This window comes from Apodemus sylvaticus, chromosome 23 (genome assembly GCF_947179515.1).
Source record: "Apodemus sylvaticus chromosome 23, mApoSyl1.1, whole genome shotgun sequence".
Taxonomy (NCBI): Eukaryota; Metazoa; Chordata; class Mammalia; order Rodentia; family Muridae; genus Apodemus; species Apodemus sylvaticus.
In genome coordinates, this window is record NC_067494.1 from 1,586,089 (window position 1) to 1,608,244 (window position 22,156).

Here is a 22,156-nt window from a genome sequence, read left to right on the forward strand (position 1 = left end):
AGAACTTCAAGTACTATATTGAACAGGTAGGGAGAGAGTGGACAGCCGTGTCTAGTCCCTGATTTCAGTGGGATTGCTTCAAGTTTTTCTACATTTAGTGTGATGTTGGCTACTGGTTAGCTGCATATTTCTTTTACTATGTTTACGTATGGGCCTTGAATTCCTGATCTTTCCAGGACTTTTCTAATGACGGGGTGTTGGATTTTATCAAATGCTTTCTCATCATCTAATGAAATGATCATGTGGTTTTTAATTTCTTTGAGTTTGTTTATATACTGGACTACATTCATGGATTTCTATATATTGAACCATCCCTGCATCCCTGGGATGAAGCCTACTTAATCATGGTGAATGATCGTTTGGATGTGGTCTTAGATTCAGTTGGCAAGAATTTTATTGAGTATTTTTGCATCAATATTCATAAGGGAAATTGGTCTAAAGTTCTCTTTGTTTGTTGAGTCTTTGGTGGTTTAGGTATCAGGGTAATTGTGGCTTAATAGAATGAACTGGGCAGTGTTCCTTCTGTTTCTATTTTGTGGAATAGTTTGAAGAGTACTGGTATTAGGTCTTCCTTGAAGGTCTGATATTACTTTCCATTAAATCCATCTGGTCCTGGGATTTTTTTTGGTTGGGAGACTGCTTCTATCTTTGGGAGTAATGGGATTGTTTAGATACTTTATCTGATCCCAATTTAACTTTGGTACCTAGTATCTGTCTAGAAAATTGCCCATTTTCATCTAGATTTTCCAGTTTTGTTGAATATAGGCTTTTGTAGTAGGATCTGACTTTTTGGATTTCTTCAGTATCGGTTGTTATGTCTCCCTTTTAATTTCTGATTTTTTTGACTTGGATACTCGCTCTGTGCCCTCTGGTTAGTTTGGCTAAGGGTTTATCTATCTTGTTGGTTTTGTCAAGAACCAGCTCCTGGTTTGGTTGAATCTTTTCATAGTTCTTTTTGTTTCAACTTGGTTGCTTTTGGCCCTGAGTTTGATTATTTCCTGCCATGTATTCCTCTTTGGTGTCTTTGCTTCTTTTTGTTCTAGAGCCATCAGATATGCTGTCAAACTGTTAGTGTATACTCTTTCCAGTTTTTTTTAGTAGGCACTCAGAGCTATGAGTTTTCTTCTTAGTACTGCTTTCATTGTGTCCCATAAGTTTGGGTACGTCATTCCTTCATTTTCATTAAATTCTATAGAGTCTTTAATTTCTTTATTTCTTCCTTGGCCAAGTTATCTTTCAGTAGAATGTTGTTCTGTTTCCATGTGTTTGTGAGTTTTCTCTTGTTTTTGTTGTTATTGAAGACCATCCTTAGTCTCTGGTGATCTGAAAGGGTGCATGGGATTATTTCAGTCTTCTTATATCTGTTGAGGTTTGTTTTGTGACTGAGTATATGGTCAGTTTTGGAGAAGATACTGTGAGGTGCTTAGAAGAATGTATATTCTTTTGTTTGAGGATAAAATGTTCTATAGATATCTGTTAAATCTCTCTTCTATACCTATAATCCTTAAGTTTGGTCTTCTCACTATGACCTGGATTTCCTGAATGTTTTGGGTTAGGAGCTTTTTGCATTTTGTATTGTTTTGACTGTTGTCTCAATGTTTTCAATGGTATCTTCTGCACTTAAGATTCTCTCTTCTATCTCTTGTATTTTGTTGTTGCTGCTTGTATCTATGACTCCTGACCTCTTTCCTAGATTGTCTATCTCCAGAGTTGTTTCCCCTTGTAATTTTTTTTATTATTTCTACTTCTGCTTTTAGATCTAGGATGCTTTTGTTCAATTCCTTCACCTGTTTGGTTATGTTTTCCTGTATTTCATTAAGGTAATTATTTAGGTCATTCTTGAAATCCTCAGCATTATGAGTTGTGATTTTAAATCCAAATCTTGCTTTCCAGTGTGTTGGGATATCCAGAACTTGTTGTTATAGGAGAACTGGGTTTAGATGGTGACATGTTGCCTTGGTGTTTGTTGGTAACTTTCTTGTGTTTGCCTTTTGCATCTGGTTATCTCTGGAATTAGTTTGTCCTGCTGTCTCTGGCTGGAGCTTATCCTTCCTGTGGGCCTGCAAGCCCATCTCAGGACCCCTGGGAGACCAGCTCTCCCTTGGCACAGAGGGCTGTGGCTCAGCTTAGCACCTGGGTGCAAATGGAGCCTGGCACAACCCTGTAACAGCTGTTCTTCCACTCCTGTGTTCCCTGTGCTCCTAGCCTTACCTGTTTGCACAGTTACCAGAGGAGAAAATCGTCTCATCTCTAAACCTGGGAGTGGAATCTCTCCCTGGAGATCACTTCTCCCCTAGCAGGACTGGTGCACAGATGACTGTGGAGCAGCCCAGCTCCTGGGTGCATATGGAGCCCAGAATGACCTTGTCCCAGCTGTTCTTCCATTCCTATGTTCCCTGAGCTCCTGGCCATACCTGCCAGCATAGTCAGGGCTATTTCTTATAATACTAGTAAATAGTGCTTTTTGATTTTCCTGTTACTTTCTTGGCTAATGAAGCTTGCTTGTTGGATTTGTTCAGATCATCCTTAAATCCTTCCATGCTGACAGTTTTAATTAAAAGAAAAATTTCCAATCATTTCTCTAATGCCAGAGAAATGCTAAGTACAAATCCTTTCAGAATTTCAATGCCACGTCCTCTGCTTAAACCTCATGAAATAGTTTTGGCATTTGTCACAGTTTCAGAAGTTGCATAGCAAATGAGTGTGGTGCTACTTTATTTCTTTTTTAAAACGTGCAATCTAGGATCTAATATGATCACAAATATTTATTAGTTATTATTGATGTTTTGGTGCTGCATTCTTTTTGTGTATTTAGACCTCTTAATTTGATAAATCTGTCCAAGTTTTCTTTTTTCAGTTAAATAAACATTTTTTTAAATTCTTTTTATGAGTTCAGGTTTTCTTGGTGAACTTTACTCCAGATTCTCTCTGGAGAGTGAAACAACTTGTCTATCTTTTTCACATTTTCAGCATTTTCCACACTTACCAAAAGATGCCTTAGTAACCATGGTAACTGGATTGGTTTACCAAGCATTGAGTGGGCCCTAATTCCAATTAGAGTGGTTACTGCTGAGATATGACAGCCACTAATATATACCTAGGTGTGTCTTACCAGGTTGGCCGTTGTAGTTCATAAGCTTTATTTCTGTGTAGGAATAGTGATTGTTTTTCTATCAGCATTTTGTATAGAACCTTCATAGATAAAAGAGGTCCTAAAAGACTAGACTTCTATGTTAATTCCAACTTTTTCCATCTTGATCCTGTATCTGAATTGTGTGATGTCTTTATCAAGAGGGTTTTGTCTTCAAGTTTGGGGAGGCAACCATGGACAATAGCAGTGTCCTATATTTTTTTCTCGAGCCTCTTGGACTCCCTTGACCACCAGCTCAGACACATTTTCCATGCCTGACACTGGGGGCTCAGCAGCCTAGCCATGTTCAATATTGCCAATAGAGAAACTAGATATAAGTTAACTTCCAGAAACCAGTAGGCTCTCTATATTTTTGTTAATTCTTGAAGGAAGCATGGATTCATATTGGCCACTTGCCTCTCGTTTACATTCTGAAATAATCAAGTTTATTATTTATCCCTCTTTATTGTTGGTTTTCTGTTTTTAAATTCTGTCTTCTTTTGCTTTCCTTTTACTTCAGTGAGTTTTTGTTTGTTTCAAAGCTGTGCAGGACAGCAGAGCATCTTAATAGAACATGAAAAATAACATATCTTAATCCCTAATGAAAAAGTAAGATCAAGGGTAAAAGTAGAAAAACCACAATATTAAATAAGCATGCATAAAATCAGAGAGTGGGGAGTTTATCCAGAAGAAAGCAGTTGATCCTGAAAGTCAGAGGATTCGTCAATTTGCCTTTCTTTCTCAGACTCCAAGGAGAATTCTTGAATTTAGAAAACAAACATTGGGGAGTACAATTTCCCGAAGCACACAGGAACATTTCTGTCTTTATATTTGTTTTTCTCTATTATAAATATGCTTTAACTCAGGATTGTAATCATCAATACTCTGCTTTTTCACTTTGAACAATAGGGGACAATCTACATTGTTAGGAATTTAAAAGGGTTACTTACCTGTTTTTTGTTATGTTGATTTATTTTGTTTTTATTTGTTTGGCTTTGGATTTGTTTGTTTGTTTATTGAGACAGGGTTTCTCAGAATAATAGCCTTGAAAGTCCTGAAACACTCTGTAGACCAGACTATCCTCAAACTCAGAAATCTCCCTGTCTCTGCCTGCTGAGTGGTGCAATTAAAGACATGTTCCACTGCCTGGTTTATATGTGCTTCTTACTGAGACAGAAAAAAAGAAGGATATATATATATATCCTCTCACCTTGCTACAAATATTTTCATTATTTAGGAATTTATCCTGGTTGATTTGAATCCCAGTACTTTTTGTAGTTTGCCATGACTTCTTGTAGATGTGAATCCTCAAATCTAATCATATATTCTGAGTAAATGATTGCACCAATCATTTCAAATATTCTGTTTCATAATTTCAGTACATTTTCCCACTCAATGTCTCTTTATTTGTTTAGGTGGAAGACAAAATAAATTTATTTTTATTATCTATTTATTTTTATTATCTTGTTTTCTTTTTTTAAAAAAAATAACAACAATAATTTTATCTCCAATTTTCTGCATGAGTTAATTATATTTTTACATTTATTTTTATGTTTCAGAAATTACAGGTTATACATTAGAGAAATTAGCTGTAAATTAAGCCACCAGTTTTAAAAGTGAGCTTTAAAAGTATCTTGACAGGTGAACAGATCAAATATGTTATATTATTACTGTCAGATTAACAGAAGCTCCATTAGGCTCAAGATCAGCCTGCCTTTGAATTGAAATCTGGGTTAATTGAGGCAAAGCTTAACTAGCTCCTTTGAGAAGTATGTGGTAGGCTATTACTCTTTTAATTGCTAAAAATCATTAATACTTCCCTGACATTTGGATATATTCCCATTTAATAGCATGTCAGATGTTTGTTCTCATACCCATTAGATTTTTATCCTATTTGGTTTTTTATTTAAAATTTTATTCTAGATGACATTCAGTACTGTTATAAGAGGTATATTATTTATTAGTATTTCTATGTTTGTAATGATTTTAGATATTATGCAATTATTTACAATACAAATAATTTATATAGATCATATCATGGTAATTATGTTGTCATTTCCTTATGTATGAAAATGTCAAGATCCTCTCAGAAACATGAGTACAAGGTAAATTGCCATATATGCCTGGTCATCCAATTGTGTCAAACAGCACTTTCTTTTTTTCTATCCCCATGTGTGCTCATGCACATTGTCAACCCCTATACAATCTCTCTCACTTCTTAACCATTCCTAACCTCTACCTAACTCTATTCTCCATAAACACAAATAAGTTTACATCCCATGCATGAAACCAGATGTACAGGTTATGTCAGGGCCTGGCTTAATTTACTTATCATAGTATCCTGCAACTCTATCATTTTTCTCAAAATAGACAGATAAATGATAGATAGATAGATAGATAGATAGATAGATAGATAGATAGATAGATAGATAGATATGCTGGGTATTTTATGAGGGACCCATAAATGCTAAAATATTGCTCTGGCATCATTCTTTAATGGCTATGTAGCATTCCATCATATATGCTTACCACATTATGTATTGATGACTTTACGCCATCTAGTTTGCATGCATGTCTTGGCTATTGGGACTAGTGCTTTAACAAACTTGAAATGTAACTAGCTGTTCTATGTGCTGACTTTATTTCCTTGACAGTGCATCCAGAAGAGGGATAACTACCTTATGGTCATTCACTTTTTGTTTGTTTCTTTTGTTGTGGTTTGTTTTGGGGGGGTGAGGAGGGAACAATCTATTACCTATAATAGATTCATTAATATAAATAATGACAGTTTTTGTTTCATTTTCTTTTGGTTTTTTCCCACATCCTTGATTAGAAAACAGAGGGTTCTTTCTTATAGCAGCTTTTCTAACTTGGAACAAATAATGTTTCCTTAAGAGATTGTTTTACATTTTCTTGGCAACTGTCCTAGTTAAGGTTGCTATTGCTGTGATGAAATATCATGACCAAAGCAACTTGGAGAGAAAGAGTTTATTTGGCTTACACGTCTACATCACTGTTTTTTCCTGAAGGAACTCAAGGCAAGATCTCAAACATGGCAGGAACATGGATGCAGCAGCTGATACATTAGGTGTGGATGAATGCTGCCTATGGCTAGCTTCCCATACTTTATTCAGCTGTCTGCTTTCTTATAGGACCATTAGCCCAGGGGTTGCACCAAATACAACAGGATGAATACTATGCCCCATCAATCACGAAGTTAAAAAAACAGCTCTACACACTTGCCTCCATCCTTATCTTAGTGTAAATATTTCTCAGTCAATGTTTATTCCTCTAGATGTCAAGTTGACATAAAATTAACTAGTTAGAAACCAAACATACTGCCTATGTTTTGATGCATTTGTAAGACCTCTGCATTTCTTCTTCAGAGTGGTTGGGTGGGTAAGGGAGCACCTCATAGAAGCAGGAGGACTGGGAATGGGATAGGGAGTTTCTGGGTGGTGGGGGGAGAATTGAGAAAGGGGATAACATTTGAAATGTAAATAAAATATCCAATAAAAATTTTATCAAAAAAGAAGAGTTCATTCAGTTTAATTTTATTTAATTATTTGAATGTTATATAATTATTGAATTATTATGGATTTTTTAATATTTACAATCTATGTCAATACATAATATATATTTAACAAATATTTCAATCATTCCTTTAAGGTTGATTATTCATTTTTATGCACAGTTTTCAGTTTGATATATCCCATTTTTCTCATTCTGCTCTTTTTGTGCATTTTAGGTCCTCTTCCAAACAAATTGCTTGTGATGCTGTTTGGCATATATTTTTCTTTATTTTCTTCAATTTTTATCTCTTATTTTTACATTTTCTATTTATTTTGAATTAAATTTTAACAGGGAAAGGAATAGTAATCAAGTTTCAATTTTCTGTTTCTAAATATCCCATTTTCTTAGAGGTGTGATTATTTAACATGCCCATTTCTTCAGTATATGTGTTTGGTGGCTTTAGATATTGGATTTATTTCTGTATTCCCTCTTGGTTGCATCGGCCTCTATGTAGATATGTATGCATATATGATTCATTATTCATTTTTATACAGAATATAAAATGACAGTTTCACACTGTCATTCTTACTACAGTCTTACAAAGGCTTGAGGGTCAGTTATTGTGGTGGCAACAACTTTTTTCATTCTACACATATGCTTTCCGTATTTATGCTTTATTTCTTGTGAATTTTAATTTTTTACCAAGTTCTATGAAAAATTTTATTAGTATTTTGATCAGGATTACATTGAATCCAAAAATCTGTTTGGGTGATATTGGCAATTTAACTAGATTAAATTTTTTCTCTTTCACTCAAAAAACTACTGTATTGTACCTTATCAGTTGAGCAGCATGTGTTCTAAATTTTTTCCAATTTTCCTGTTCATAGTTTGCCTTCCTAGAGACGATACTATATTTTTCTTTTATTGAAAATAGGTTTTTCTCATATAGTAGATCCTGATTATAATTTGCCTCCCTCTACTCTACCCAGTTCTTCCTCTTCCCTACAGATCTATTCCCTTTCTGTCTCTCATTGGAAGGAAGAGACAAACATGGAAAAATAAAATATAATATGATGGAGCCAAAGTAATCATATCAAAGTTGGACATAACCGCCCAACAGGGTGAAAGTATCCCAAGAACAACAGAGTCAGACACCCATTTGTTCTCACATTCAGGAGTCTCATAAAAATACTAAGTTAATAGCTAGAATATAAAGCAAAGGACCTGTTACAGACCCAGATTGGCTCTGTTCTAACTGCTTCAGTACTAGTGAGATTGTTTGCAGCTTGTTTAATTGATTCAGAGGGCTGTATTTTCCTGGTGTCCTCCATCTCTACTGGTGCTTACAACCTTTCTGCCATCCTTTATATTGTATTACCTGGGGCTCTGAGGGGAGAGAGTTGATGGAAACCTTATGCACTTTTTCCATGTATGATTTGACTATGGCAATATACACCCATTCTTCTGCTGCCAGAAGCCTGTCTGATGATGACTGGATAAGGTAATGATCTATAAGTATAACACAATATCATTGATATGTTTTTTAGACAAGTAGTGTTTGGTTTTACCCTAGGTGTCAGGTATGGTTTTCTTCCCATGGAGTGGGCCTCCAGTCCAATCAGACATTGCTTGGTTACCCCCAAAAGTTCTGTGCCAATAGTGGCCTTGCATATTTTGTAAGTTGGACAAATTGTAAGTCAAAGGTTTTGTAACTGGGTTTGTATGCATGTTTCTCTTTCAGTAGCCTTCCAAGTACCTTCCTACATCAAGAGACTAGAATAGAGATGTCCCTCAATGGAGGAATGGATACAGAAAATGTGGCATATTTACACAAGGAAATACTAATCAGCAATTAAAAACAATGAATTCATGAAATTCTTAGGCAAATGGTTGGATCTGGAAAATATCATCCTAAGTGAGGTAACCCAGTCACAAAAGAACACACATGGAATACAGTCACTGATAAGTGGATATGAGCTCAGAAACTCTGAATACCCAAGACACAATTCACATATCAAATGACTCCCAAGAAAAAGGAAGGAGATATCCCTGATCCTGAAAAGGCTCGATCCAGCATTGTAGGGGGGTATCAGGACAAAGAAATAGGAGGGGGTTGATAGGTGAATGGGCAGAGGGAAGAGGGCTTAGGGAACTTATGGGGAGGGGGTAACCGGAAAGGGAAAATCATTTTGAATGTAAAGAAAGAATATAGAAAATAAAAAATTATATATAAAAAAGAAAAGATTTGGAGAGAGGGGGAAACCTTGTCTAGTCCCTGATTTTAGTGGGATTGCTTCAAGTTTCTCTCCATTTAGTTTGATGTTGGCTACTGGTTTGCTGTATATTGCTTTTACTATGTTTAGGTATGGGCCTTGAATTCCTGTTCTTTCCAAGACTTTTAGTAAGAAAGGATGCTGAATTTTGTCAAATGCCTTTTCAGCATCTAATGAAATGACAAAGTGATTTTTTTCTTTGAGTCTGTTTGTGTGATGGATTGCACTGATGGATTTTGGTATATTGAACCATCCCTACATCCCTGGGATGATGCCTACTTGATCATGTTGAATGATCATTTTGATGTGTGCTTGGATTCTGTTGGCAAGAATTTTATTGAGTATTTTTGCATTGATATTCATAAGAGAAATTGATCTGAAGTTCTCTTTCTTTGTTGGATCTTTGTGCGGTTTTGGTATCAGTGTAATTGTGGCTTCACAGAACTAGTTGTATAGTGTTCCTTCTGTTTCTATTTTGTAGAATAGTTTGAAGAGTAGTAGTTTTAGGTCTTCTTTGAAGGTCTGATAGAATTCTGCACTAAAATCATCTGGTCCGGTGTTTTTATTTTTATTTATTTATTTATTTTTGTTTGGAAGACTTTCAATGACCACATCAATTTCTTTTGTTTAGATGATCTATTTGATCCTGATTTAATTTTGGTATGTCGTATCTGTCTAGGAAATTGCCCATTTCCTCCAGATTTTCCACTTTTGTTGAGTATAGACTTTTGTAATAGGATCTGATGATTTTTTTTAATTCCCTCAGTTTCTGTTGTTATATCTCTCTTTTCATTTCTATATTAAAAATGGCCATCTTGCCAAAAGCAATATACAGATTCAATGCAATCCCCAACAAAATCCCAACTCAGTTCTTCATAGAGTTAGAAAGAGCAGTTCTCAAATTCATCTGGAATAACAAAAAACCCAGAATAAATACAACCATTCTCAAGAGTAAAAGAACTTCTGGAGGAATCAATATCCTGGATCTCAAGCAGTACTACAGAGCAATAGTGTTAAAAACTGCATGGTATTTGTACAGTGACAGATAGGTAGATCAATGGAATAGAATTGAAGACCCAGAAATGAACTCACACACCTATGGTCACTTGATCTTTGATAAAGGAGCTAAAACCATCCAATGGATAAAAGATAGCCTTTTCAACAAATGGTGCTGGTTCAACTGGAGGTCAGCAGGCAGAAGAATGCAAATCAATCCATTCTTACCCCCCTTGTACTAAGCTCAACTCTGAATGGATCAAGGACCTCCACATAAAACAAGACACACTGAAACTAATAGAAAAGAAACTGGGGAAGAACATTGAGCACATAGGCTCAGGGGAAAATTTCGTGAACAGAACACCAATAGCTTATGCTCTAAGATCAAGAATTGACAAAAGGGACCTCATAAAATTACAAAGTTTCTGTAAGGCAAAGGTCACTGTCAAAAGGACAAAACAGCCAACAAATTGGGAAAAGATCTTCACCAACCCTACATCTGACAGAGGTCTAATATCTAATATATACAAAGAACTCAAAAAGTTAGACTCAAATAATCCTATTAAATCCAGAAAATCAAATAATGCTATTAAAAAATGGGGGTACAGAGCTAAACAAAGAATTTTCACCTGAAGAAATTCTAATGGCTGTGAAGCACCTTAAGAAATGTTCCCAGAGGTTTCCCCAGCAGGTAATAAGGATACGTGCTCCACTATGTTCATTGCAGCCCTATTTCTAATAGCCAGAACCTGGAAAGAACCCAGGTATCCCTCAACGGAAGAATGGATGCAAAAAATGTGGTATATATACACAATGGAGTACTATTCATCCATTAGAAACAATGAATTCATGGAATTTTTAGACAAATGGAGCTGGAAAACATCATACTAAGTGAGGTAAGCAGTCTCAAAAGATTAATCATGGTAGGCACTCACTAATAAATGGATAGTAGAAAGTTGGAATACCCAAAACATAATCCACACGTCAAATGATGTACAAGAAGAACAGAGGAGTAGCCTGGTTCTGGAAAGACTCAGTGTAGCAGTATAGGGCAAAACCAGAACAGGGAAGTGGGAAGGGGTGGATGGGAGAACAGGGGGAAGGAAGAGGGCTTATGGGACTTTCGGGGAGTGGGGGCCAGAAAAGGGTAAATCATTTGAAATGTAAATAAAAATTATACCAAATAAAAAATATTAAAAAAAAGAAATTTTCAACATCATTAGTCATTAGGGAAACGCAAATCAAAACAATACTGAGATTTCACCTCACACCAGTCAGAATGGCTAAGATTAAAAACTCAGGAGACAGAAGGTATTGGTGAGGATGTGGAGAAAGAGGAACACTCCTCCACTGCTGATGGGATTGCAAGCTGGCACAACCACTCTGGAAATCAGCCTGGCGATTCCTCAGAAAACTGGGCATGACACTTCTGGAGGACACTGTTATACCACTCCTGGGCATATACCAAGAGGATTCCCCCAGCATGCAATAAGGGTACATGTTCCACTATGTTCATAGCAGCCATGGCTATTTATAATAGCCAGAAGCTGGAAAGAACCCAGATGTCCTTCAATGGAGGAATGGATACAGAAAATGTGATATATTTACACAAGGGAATACTACTCAGCAATTAAAAACAATGAATTCATGAAATTTTTAGGAAAATGTTTGGAACTGGAAAATATCATCCTAAGTGAGGTAATTCATTCACAAAGAACACACATGGAATGCAGTCACTGATAAGTGGATATTAGCCCAGAAGCTCTGAATATCCAAGATACAACTCACATATCAAATCATTCCCAAGAATAAGGAAGGAGAGGGCCCTGGTCCTGGAAAGGCTTGATGCAGCATTGTAAGGGATTACCAGGACAGAGAAGTGGGAGGGGGTTGATTGGGGAACAGGTGGAGGGAAGTGGGGCTTATGGGACTCTTGGGGAGGGGGAACCGTGAAAGGGAAAAATCATTTGTAATGTAAACAAATATAGAAAATTAAAAGAAAAGTAAAAAGAAAAAAAAGATTCAGCTTCCTTATAGCCATCAGTAACATGTAAAAGATATTTTTGTCTACTATATTAACTTGGAAGCCTTCATTATTAGGGTGTCTTCAATTATTTTTATATGTGTTTACAACTTTTAGAGTTTTACTGGCACTATTCACTTATCGATAAATTATTTTATTTTTTAGCCATTGTAAATAAGTATTCTTCTATTATTTTCTCAACAAAATAGTTATTAAAGTATAAAAATACTTTATACTTTGTATGTTGAATTTTGCATTTCATATCTTTTAGCATCCATATGATTTTTAATAGACTTTGGTATAAGCTTTCACTCTCACATATGTAGACTAATATCATCTACAAACAGAGATAGTTTGAGCCCATTCCCTCTGATCTATTTCTTTATATTGCTTAATTGCTTTCATTGAGAACTCCACTCTGTCAAATAAGAGTGATGACATTTTTGTTTTGTTTCTGGGGTCTCAGTGGCATACTTTTGTTTTTTATAATCTCAAGGTGATATTTTCTGTGCTTTGTTGTATTTTGTATATAACTTTGTTCTTCTGTTCCTAATTTGTTTAGTGTTTTTATCATTGAGAATTTTGTGATTTATTGATTATTTTTATGTGTTGAGTCAATTACATGAGTTTGATCTTCAATCTGTTCATGTGTTATTGTATTTATACATTAGTCAGTGTTGGGTCATCCTTACATCTGTGGTACAAATCCCTCATTATCATGACTGCTAATTTGTGGTATATTGTTGTTTTCCTTTTGCTAGTATCTGTTGGAGAATCTGTGTATCTAATATTTTTTATTTGTATATATGCCTGGTATGATGGCGAATTTTGGCTGTCAATCTTAGAAAGAGTCTGAATTCAAGTATTGACTTGATCAGATGACCTGTGGGCATGTCTGTGAAAATTTCCTTCCTTACTGATGGAGAAAGGCAGAGTCTACAATGGGTGGCCATTCCTGGGTAGGCAGGTAGCTTTTATAAGAGAGATAACTGAAAAATCCAGAGGAGCTCACTAAGGGATGCTCCTCCATGGCGTCTGTTTCAATTCCTGTCTCTGCCTTGAATTTCCTTGAGGATGGATTGTGATATGTAAGCTAAAATAATCTCTTTCCTCTCCAACTTGCTTTTGATAGTGATTTTTATCACAGCAAACACAGCAAAACACAAATAAACAAACAAAAGCTAAGATGCCTAGTAGTTTTTGGTTAATCAGATGGTTTCTCAGTGTTATATTTCCAAAAACATCAGCTCTTTATTTAATGTCCAATAATGTATTCATTTCCACCAGCTCTTTATTTAATAATTCACAATGTATTTGTTTCTATTTCACTTCACTTTGGTTTTGTATTTTGTTGTTTATTATTCCTATATTTGAGCTTGCCTTGTTCTATGATTACAACTTCTCCATACATAAGGTTAGGCTTTCTTTTTAAAATACTCCCTTTTTAGGGACACTTATTTCTGTAAACTTCTTTTTCAGTCCTGAATTTGCACTATGTTGTATCTTTTGATGTGATTCATATCCACTTACACTCACTTTGGAAACTTTAAATTTTTCCTCTTTCAATTTTCAATTCTATATTTTATAGAAAACATCATTATTGATTTCCAGTTTCATTCTTTTTGTCAGAAAAAAATGCAAAATGAGATTCTGATCTTCAATTTTTTAAGACATGTTTCGGAATTTACTAGATGCTGAACTGAATTAAATTATTATTTGTGCCCTGATGCAAAGAATAAGCATTCATCAGCCATTGGATGACACACTCTGTGATTGCCAGGGGCATTTTTCCCTATTGTGACTTAACTATGATGTGCACTTGCTCAACTTGTCTAAGCAACTTGAACATTGGTTAAGTTAAATGTTTATGTTGTTCCCTCCCCAATTACAGTGTTGTAACTTATTACTCTTGGGATATTTAAGCACACTTTAAATAAAATGAGTGTGCTGGCCTATATACTTTCTATCATTTCATCTCTTTGCTTAGCTGATGAATTAGTCATTTTTCAGTGACCGTATCTCTTTTAAAAGTTTTTTTTTTTGCTTTAAAGTACTTATACATAAATGTATTCAATTTTTATGAGTGTGCAAATGTGTCCCACAGCACATGTGTGGATGCCAGAGGGCAACTTGTGGATTTGGTTCCCCCCTTCCACAGTATGGGTCTCAGTGATCCCAAGTCACCAAGCTTGACAACAAATTCCTTTGCTCCATAGCCTTCTTGCTGAACCCTCTTTGTTTCTTCATAGGTATATAGCTGTTTTTTTTTCATTTCCTTTGTATTGAATAATTTTCATTACTAGTAGAATCCCCAAAGTAAGAATATCATTAAGCCTTTTATTCCCAATGTTTGCAATGTCAATCAATCAGTCTATATAGTCTAATTGTATACGATAGACTATTTATTTCTAGACTTTATTGGTGAGAAGTGACTTTTGGCTGATTTTTAAAAATCTCTTTGTTTAGCAAACAAGGCTCTCTCTTTTTTTCATCATTGTGACTTGGTAGTTTAAGAAAGCTTTTCTCTGTTTTTGTTCTTTTATGCCCACTCTTCTGTTGGTTTTATAATTTCTTATATTTTCATGGTGTCATAAAGTTTACTGCTTTGTCTTTGTAGTCTTTATTTTTAAAGACATAGAAGATTTATTTATTTATTTGTAACTCTTTATTGGTTCCTTTTGAATTTCACATCATGCATCCAAATCCTACTCATCTCTCTCCTTCCCCTCATACCCACCCTCAAGTTTTGCAACCTTTCCCCCCAACAGAGAGTAAAACATCTTTGTGGAAGCTGTAGTATGTCACAGTGTATCCCACAGTATACCCTGTTGTCCATACTTTGTTGAAAGTGTTCATTATGTTGAATTGTTGACTGGTATGAAGATTCTGGCTTCTGCTACTCTATCAATACTAGAACTTCACTGGGACTCCTGTCAGATATCCTGTTGTTGCTTTATATCATGGAGATCCTCTAGTTTTGGATCTGTAGGACCAACCTCTTCATGCAGTCTGGCAGTAGATGATGGGTTGGGCCAATTCAAAGCCCAGGATCTGGGACTGAGAGGTATGTGAGCCTGCTGGCTCTCCTATTCTCATGCCCATGAGGCTGACTCACCAACAATCCCTTGTGACTTGGTAGCTTCCCACCAGGGCTAGCTTCAACTTTCTGTCAAGGTGAGTTGGAGGGCTCTCTCTCCTGAGTGTTGCAGCCTATGAGGGACATGGCCAGTTCTCTGTGAACCTCTATACCCTGATTCTAGGACCAGATCTCCTACCTGCCATAGGTGGCAAAGGCAGTAGGAGGGGAGGAAGACAGCTCTTCCTCACCAGCACCACTGCCCATCCAACAAGAGCCAGGACTGGCTCTCCCACAATCACACACTCAGGACTGACTCATTTGTAATCCCACATCCAGGGCCAGTACTACCATGTTGCCCAGAAGATGTGCGGGTCTTTGTCTAGTGAGTGCTGTAGAAGGAGAGTAGAAGGGGCAGATTCACAGCTCTGATGACCCCAGGGCAAGTCCTCCTGCCTGCTCAAGAAAGGAAATTATGTCTCTATTGCCCATGTTACTGCACAGCAGACAAGTTGCAGGACCAACTCCCCTATGACCCTTCCACCATGAGAGCTCTTCTGTTCTCATGACCCCAGGCCAGGTCTCCAGCCTGTGGGCAGTAGTAAGAGTAGTCAGGGGAGGATGGTATCTCTCATTTGTCCACATCACTGCTTTTTTTCAGAGAATGTTAAGATATCAATTATTCAGAAGGTCTTAGGTGAAAACTCTGAACTTAATCATAGCCTCACTCTTCTCTGTCACCTATTGATGCACATGTGACACTGCAGTCACTCCTGCAATACATTTTTTAAAATTGGATATTTTCTTTATTTACATTGCAAATGTTATCCCTTTTTCTATTTTCCCCTCCCCCCTGAAACTTCCTGCTTCTATGAGGGTTTTCTCAACCCACCCACACCGACCTCCCCACCCTTGAATTATCCAACACTGAGCCTTCATAGGACCAAGGGCGTCTCTCTCCTCCCATTGATTCCTGACAAGTCCCTTTGCTACATATGTGGCTGGGGCCATGGGCCCTGCCATGTGTACTCCTTGGTTGGTGGCTTAGTCTCTGGGAGCTCTGGGCGATATTGGACATAGGCTATACTTAGATAAGGGTTGTGATCACGAATGAGCCAATTGCTATTGTCCATGAAGCTATAATACTTTCACAGAAAATGAAAAAAAGGTCAATGCATTCAGAATAAATACTTCTCAATATTACTTGAAAGTAGAAAATAGGTATGTGAAAGATGAGGGATTCTTTTGAACATTTCTTTTCTTAGACTATAGTGGATACTCTAGGATATTGCCCATGTGTGCCCTTTGGACTGAAACCATAATTATTCCTTGCATTACATTAAAATAATGAAAATTTAGTCCCACTTGGGAAATTTGAATAACACACCTCAAACTTCTTGTTTCTTCGTTAATAACTAGCCATGTCTGTGGAAATGTCACATTTATCCTTTGTTTCATTTACACAATTAATTGATGTTGGTTTGAAAAATGTAACCTTCATTCTGAAGTAGGTCTCAGAGCACCCATTGATGTATTTCACTTCAATCCTGTCCTATCTACCTATCTATTCTTTCTGTATTCCAGAACAATAATAGTTGATATTGATTGTATAGACCTAGAACTCAATTTATTTATGGGTAGAAATATTTTATTGGCTGGTATCTTGTCTGAATGAAATGGCAAAAGTGAGCTAACTGGACATTCATTTCTCTCTACCTCATGATGCTTGGACCAATTGCTTCATACTGCTGCTGTAGGAGTCCCCCATCCTCCCATTATGTACTATACTGTGAGACTATAATCCAAATAAACCCTTCCTTTCTTAAGTTGTTTGTGTCAGGACACTTTGTCACAGCTACAAGATAGTAACTAAGATAAGGACACTAGATTTCATCTACCAACCTTCCATTTTATTTTCTAGAATGACATGGAGCCTAACAGGTTAGGAAATAATCAAGAGAAGCTGCATGTTTCAACCTGCTGTTGACTATATTATTTTCTGAATTCAGTGATGGTCAGTGTCTATTATTCTTGTCAGGGAAGGGTCACTTTCCTTCTCATCCTGTTTCTTGAGTCAAAGAGTCTAACGTGATTAGTAAGAGTCATGCAGTAAACTTAGTAGAAATTTTGCATTGTAATCTAGGGAACAAGTCCTCAGCAGGAAACCAGGACTTCTATATCGTCAACATTGGATTATAATAAAATAAAAATTGTCTAAGTATCTATCAATAAAAGTACTCTCCTCTGATATTCCATTGTGAATCTAGGTATTCCACCAAATAGGAATAAAACACCATGTAATATTCATATATGCAGGGCATATTCTATATATCAAAGGGAAGGAGATTCTTCACATATACCTCTCCAAGTTAATCATGCAATAAATCATCAAAAGTTTGTAGCGTTTGTCAAGTTCTTGTACTATAGACTAAATATTCTTTAAACCTTCTGTGTGTGGGTTTTCCCCCAATTCATAAAATAAACAGAAATTCATTCAGAATTATTCACCTTGTTCTGGATGAGTCATTTCTACTTCTTAATAGGAAGGGCCTAATATATCATCTGTTACTCACTGGCTATTAGTTTTCTCAGTCAAGCTTTCTATTAAAAGTTCACTGTTGCTCTATGGTTGACAGGTTCATCATCAGTTATGTCTAAATGAGTCATCTTAGTTCACCCCAGTAAAAATGTCAACTTTCAATATTGTACCATCCCTAAACTATCACAATAGCATCTATTTTAAATGACAAGATCTTTATTGCCAGCCAAGATATAATCTACATCCAACCTCTCCCTTTAGTGTCTATTTCCTAAGACAACTCCTAATTTGGATGGTGATAAGTCGCATTCCTTTCAAAATAGACTTTGAGATAGAGATTTGCATGTGGGCAATTTATTAGAGTGTTCTCAAGAACAACGTCTGTAAAGGATTGGGGAAACAAAATAATTCTGTGGATTGGGGAAATTAATTGCAAGGCAGTAGCAATAAAAGCCTCAGTGGATTTCACACAAGAGTTTTGAGGCAATGCGATCATTCCAGGACTGTGAGAGACTCTAAGAAAATTATACCTCAACAAAAACCAATATGAGATGAGACTCCTTGGAGAGGTCCCTGACCAGGGACAAGATACCTTACTGTGACCACAGATAATTGTGGAGAAATAACTTGGCTGTGAATTGCCAACAGGAAATATTTCTGGCAAGGAGAGGAAACAATGTTGGTTATCCTCAAAGGTTGCTTACACATTGAACTACAGTATCCACTAAAGTATGAGTGCTAAAAGCTAGTAGAAGAGTTCTAAATCTCTCAAATAGAGATGTATTATTTAAATAATTTTGATTTTTGTGTGTGAATAGGCTTTATTATGAAGAAAAACTTTCCATAATAGATTACTATTCAGCCATTAGTAACAATGTATTCATGAAATGTTTAGACAAATGGATGGAGCTGGAGAACATCATACTAGGTGAGGTAACCCAGTCTCAAAAGATCAATCATGGTATGCACTCACTGATAAGTGGATATTAGCCTAGAAACTTTGAATACCCAAGACATAATCCACATATTAAATGATGTCCAAGAAGAATGGAGGAGTGGCCCCTGGTTCTGGAAAGACTCAGTGCAGCAGTATAGGGGAATACCAGAACAGGGAAGTGGGAAGGAGTAGATGGAGGAACAGGGGGAGGGAAGAGGGCTTATGGGTAGTGGAGAGCCAGAAAAGGGGAAATCATTTGAAATGTAAATAAAGAATATACTGGATTTTTAAAAAAGAAGTGTAAATAAAGAGTATGCCTAATTTTAAAAAAGAATGTATCTAATAAAAATACTTATGTGGTATATTTACACAGTGGGGTACTATTCAGCCATTAGAAACAATGAATTCATGAAATTCATAGACAAATGGATAGAGCTGGAGCACATCATACTAAGTGAGGTAACCGAGTGTCAAAAGATCAGTCATGGTATGCACTCACTGATAAGTGGATAATAACCTAGAAACTTGGAATACCCAAGAAATAATCCACATATTAAATGATGTCCAAAAAGAACAGAGGAGTGGCCCCTGGTTCTGGAAAGACTGAAAGCAACAGTATAGGGGAATACCAGAACAGGGAAGTGGGAAGGAGTTGATAGAGGAACAGGGGTAGGGAAGAGGGCTTATGGGACTTGTGGGGAGTGGGGACCCAGAAAATGGGAAATCATTTGGAATGTAAATAAAGAATACATCGAATAAAAAAAAAAGAAAAAAAAGAAGATGACAGTATTGATGTGGCAACTATCCATTCAAGACACATCATTTTAAAATGTCTTCAAATAAAATTACACCAATATTTATTTATTTTTTCAGAGTTATAGATGTTTGTTTATTTTTCAAATGTCTCCCTTCTCAGTTTCCCCTCTGCAGCCCCCTATTCCATTCCCCTTCCCTGCTACAGAGTTATGGGTTTGCTTTTATAGATAGGTTCTGAGAACCAAACCTGGCTCCATTGGACAAGTGCACAGTGATCTTGCATGCTGATCTCTATTTAGGTCCAAGATGAGAGATTTTTAATCAGCATCTAGATCAAAGACAACTGTTAAAAACACAAACATTCTGAGATGTTGTCTAGATATGACCCAGTTTACTAACCTTACATTTATAATCCCTTGAGGAATTGAATCAATTACCATGACAGCTGTAAACCCTTTTAAATCACATGAGGAAGGAGTTTAAAGCATATTTTAAAATTAAGAGTTATAGTGTACAGGAATGGTGAGATGACTCAATGAGTAGGTGTGTTTCTGTGCAAAGGAACCATACTTAAAAACAAAAGTTGTATCCCAGAACTGGCGCAAAGGAGAAAGGAGGAAAATGCCTCCAAAGCTGTCCTCTTGCTTCTCACAATATATTTTTTCCATTTATTAATATTTGAAAAAAAGTTTGCCATCCAAATGGTATCACATTAACACACCATTGCATTTCTTTATTTTATTTGATACATTCTTTATTTACATTTCAAATAATATCCCCCTTACTGGATTCCCCCTCCCCAAAAGTCTTATAACCCCTCTTCCCTCTCCCTGTTCCCCAATCACTCCCTTCCCATTTCCTTGTCCTGGTATTACCCTACACTGCTGCACTGAGCCTTTCCAAGACCAAAGGCCTCTCCTCCCCTATTCTTGGGCATCATTTGATATTTGAATTGTTTCTTGGGTATTCTGAGCTTCTGGGGGTAATATCTGCTTATCAGTGAGTGCATACCATGTGTGTTCTTTTGTGATTGGGTTGCTTCACTCAGGATGACATTCTCCAGTTCCACCCACTTACCTAAGATTTTCATGAATTCATTGTTTTTAATAGCTGAGTAGTATTCTGTAGTGTAAATATACCACATTTTCTGTATCCATTCCTCTGTTGAGGGATGTCTGGGTTCTTTCCAGCTTCTGGCTATTATAAATAGGGCTGCTATGAACATAGTGGAATGTGTGTCCTTATTACATGCCAGGGAATCCTCTGCGTATATGCCCAGGAGTGGTATAGCAGGGTCCTCGAGTAGTGTGATGCCCAGTTTTCTGAGGAACCACCAGACTGATTTCCAGAGTAGTTGTACTAGCTTGCAACCCCACCAGCAGTGGAGGAGTGTTTCTCTTTCTGCACATCTTCGCAAGCACTTGTTTTATATTTATGCTACCTAGCTATTAAGGATAACAAGACAAAGGGCCCAAGTGAGGATGCCTCAATCCCACTTGGGAGGGAGAAGAAAGCAATCACAGCAGGAGGGAGAGAGGGAGGGACCTTGGTGGTCAAGGTAACAGAGAAAGGATGAGGGGAATACTGTCAGGTATTGGGTGAGGTAACAGGACTGAAGCCCTGAAGACCAGCAGAAAGTGGAAACAGGCAACCTCAGGAGGTGGGGGACCATCTAGAATATACCAGAGACCTGAGAGATTTGAGACTTTCTAGACTCAAAGGGAAGGACTTATAGTGGGGAGAGGGAACTTGTAGTGTCCATCCCCAGCAGAAAAACAGGCCATCAAGTGAGAGATGGGGATACCATCCCACAGTCAAACACTCTGACCCAAAATTGTTCCTATTTGAAAGAACTTCAGGGACAAAGATGGAGAGGAGCCTGAGGAAAAGGAGGCCCAGTGACAGGGCCAAACTGGGATCCAGCTCAAGGGGAGGTCCCAAGGCCTGACACTAGTACTGATATTATGGAGTACTCATCAAAGCTGTCAATCATGACTACCCTCCAAAAGACTGTGAAGCAGCTGAAAGAGTCAGACATAGATATTTACATCTAACCAATGGACAGAAGCTGGTGATTCCTGTGGTTGAAAAGCTGGAAGAAGCTGAGGAAGAAAGCAGCCCCATAGGAAGGAAGACCAGCAGTTTAAACTAACTTGGACCCCTGAGATCTCTCAGAAACTGAGCCAGGCAGCATACACTAGCTGATATGAGGTCCTCAACACATATATAGAAGAGGCCTGCCAGATCCAGACTCAGTCAGAGAAGATGCACCTAACCCTAGAGAGACTTGGGGCCCCAGGGACTGGGGAGGTCTGATGGGATGAGGTGGAGTTGGGGACATCCTCTTGGAGATGGGGGCAGGGGAAAGAGGTGTGGGTTGTGGAAGTCAGAGGGTAAACAGGGAGGGGAATAAGGTCTGGACTGTGAAAAGAAGATTAGAGAATAAAAAAAGATTTTGTATTCATAAATTTGATGTCATGGGATGGAATTCTAATATGTAAGCAAAGATCATAAATAAACATCCCATGGAAGTATCCAAGCAAAATCATAATACCCGTGGGTGAGTACTCTGAACATATGGAATAAATGTGCAAATTCGTTGCTAATAATATAAACATATAACAACTATTTCTAGGGCAAATTTTAAAATATGATTCCTCATGTCATTTTGGGTTAAATCCAAAATTACCCTTAATTAGGAAGAGAAAAATTTAAGAAAGGAGTTGTTATCAAGCTTCTTATCTGTGAATTACATAATATGTGAGTAAGCAAGTTTAGCCCTACAGTAGCTTTTAAAAATACCTGAAGATTGAAAGTCACTAGTTGGCTGGAGATGATCCTCTGCCACAGAGCTCCATACCCAGGTGGCACAGGGAGATAGCTAGCCTCCCAGGAGTTCTGACAGTACTGTGA

At 37.1% G+C, this 22,156-nt stretch overlaps 1 protein-coding gene and 1 non-coding gene across 2 annotated transcripts in view; one reads left to right on the forward strand and one right to left on the reverse strand.

Moving 5' to 3' along the window:
- The window catches only part of Nkain2 (sodium/potassium transporting ATPase interacting 2), a 750,666-nt gene that overhangs the window by 97,804 nt on the left and 630,706 nt on the right, over nt 1–22,156 (forward strand). The window lies entirely within an intron of this gene.
- On the reverse strand, nt 15,675–15,806 carry LOC127674249 (small nucleolar RNA SNORA17). Its single transcript, XR_007975310.1, has one exon. It is a non-coding gene; the product is annotated as a small nucleolar RNA SNORA17 (small nucleolar RNA).